Below are 2,500 nucleotides of genomic sequence, written 5' to 3'. Positions count from 1 at the left end.
GAGAGATGGTTAGATAGATAGAAAGATAAATAGATAGATAGATAGAGAGAGAATGACAGAAACAATCATGCACACGCACACACTTAAACATATACACACATACACACACACACACACACACTCTCCTATCTATGAGTGGAGTGGTGTGTGTGATTTGTGTGTGTGTCGTGTGTTAGTGTGTGTGTGTGTCTGTGTGTGTGTGTGCGGGTGTGTGCAGTCAGTGAGCGTGCGTGCGAGAGTTGAGAGCGTGAGAGGAGAGTTAGAGAGTGAGTGTGAGTTTAGAGTGTGTGGGAGAGAGTGGAGGGTGAGAGATAGTGAGTGAGAGGTGAGTGTGAGTGTTTTTGGAGTGTGTGTTTGTGTTGTGTGAGTGTTTGTCAGTGTGTGGGTAAGTGAGTCTGAGTGTGGGAGTGAGAGTGTGTGTAAGTGGTTGTGTGTGTGTGTTGGTGTGGAGAGTGTGTGGTGTGTGTGAGAGAGTGAGTGGGTAATGTGTTTGTGGTGGGTGTGAGAGTAGTGTGAGTGTGTTGTGTGCGTGTGAGTGTGTGAGAGTGTTGGTGTGAGTTTTGTGTGGTTGTGAGGTGAGTAGTGAGTGATGAGTTGTGATAGGGAGATGAGGCAGTGTGGGGGAGTGTGTGGGAGGTGAGTGTGTTTTTGGTGTGTGTGTATTGTGTGTGTGTGAGTGTGTGTTTGAGAGTGTGTGTGTGGGTGTAAGTTGGTGTGTTTCTGTGAGTGTGTGTGTGTGAGTAGTGAGTGTTTTTTGTGTGTGTGTTTGGGCGAGTGTGAGTGGGTATGTGTGGTTGTTGATGTGTGTGTGTCTCGTAAGTTTGTGTGAGTGTGATTGATTGAGAGTGTGAGAGTTAGGTGAGTGTGTGTGCAGTTAGTGTGATGGTTATGGAATGTGGGTGTGATGATGTGTGAGTGGTGTGAGTGTGAGTAGTGGTGAGAGTGAGGTGCGTGTGTGGTGAATGTATGTGTGTGAGGTGTAATAAAGAGAGTGTATGAGTGAGAGTGTGTTTGGTGTGTTTGTGTGAGTGAGTGTGAGGAGTGTGTGTGTGAGTGTGTGTGAGTGTGTGGTGTGAGTGAGTGATGGGTAATGACAGTGTGGAGTGGCTAGTGAGTGTTTGTGAGTGATTGGAAGAGTGTAGTGTGTGTTGTGTAGTAGGTGTGTGAGTCGTTAGGACAGTCTGATGCAGTGGTGTGACTGTATGAGTGGTAAAGAGAGAGATTTGTAAATGTTTGTTAGTGTGGAGTGATGGAGAGTTAAATGGATTGAGAGTAAGAGTTTTTTGTGAGAGTTTGATTGAGAGAGAGAGAGTGGAGTAGGTGTCAGTACAGACTTATTTAGATTGAGAGTTATGAGAGTATCATAGATAGTGATAATATAGATAGAGTTATTGATAGAATAGAATGAATTGAGTTAGAGTGCGTTATAGATAGTTATAGATATACATGAGATGAAGAGAGAGTTTAGTTGAGATACTATGTTGTTATGAGAGAGTGTTGTGATTAGTGAGATGATTTAGAGACATCACACATACACTCCTCACACACTCATACTCACAGGCTTATTGTAGGCTATAGATATAGAGATAGATATATATATTTATATATATATTATATATATATATATAGATACATACATCGTAATATACATATACATATAGATATATATATTTTTTTTATATTAATTATATATATATATTTATATGTTATATATATGGATATAGAAGATTTATTACATATAATTATTTATATTTATTATATATATATATTAGATTTTTATATATATATATATATACATATATACATATATATATATATATATAATAAATTTATTTTTATATATATTATATGGGATTTATGTATATATATAACATATATATACATATATATATATATTTTGATATTATATATTATATATATATTATTAGAATATATAATTGTAGTTTTTATTTATGTTTATATATACCATTTTATTTGAGTGCTAGTTTATAGTTATATATATATATATATATATATATATATAGACATATATATTTAAATATGAATATATATTTTAATTATATGATATTATATATTTATATATACATATATACATATATATATATATTTATATATATATATATTGAATAGAGATATAGATTTATGATAGTTTTTTATGGAGTTTTATGGATATAGTAGACAGATATTTACAGATAGTTTTAGAGATATTTAATTGAATATATATAGTATATTATATTATTATTATATATATATATGGATATTATTTTTATATATATATATAATTTATTTTTATATATTATATTATATATATATATTTATATATATTATACACACACACAAACACATACACACACACACACACTCACTTATTTTTTTTATATATATAATAGATATATATAGATATTGTATATATATATATATACCTATATATTGATACATATATAGTGATATAAAATATATATATATATTATATATATATATATAGATAGATATATATATT

Source organism: Penaeus japonicus, unplaced genomic scaffold (genome assembly GCF_977035675.1).
Source record: "Penaeus japonicus unplaced genomic scaffold, GWHDUDI00000001_assembly GWHDUDI00000004, whole genome shotgun sequence".
NCBI classification, from domain to species: domain Eukaryota; kingdom Metazoa; phylum Arthropoda; class Malacostraca; order Decapoda; family Penaeidae; genus Penaeus; species Penaeus japonicus.
The sequence above is the reverse complement of the archived record's forward strand: the minus strand, read 5'-3'. Positions refer to the sequence as shown.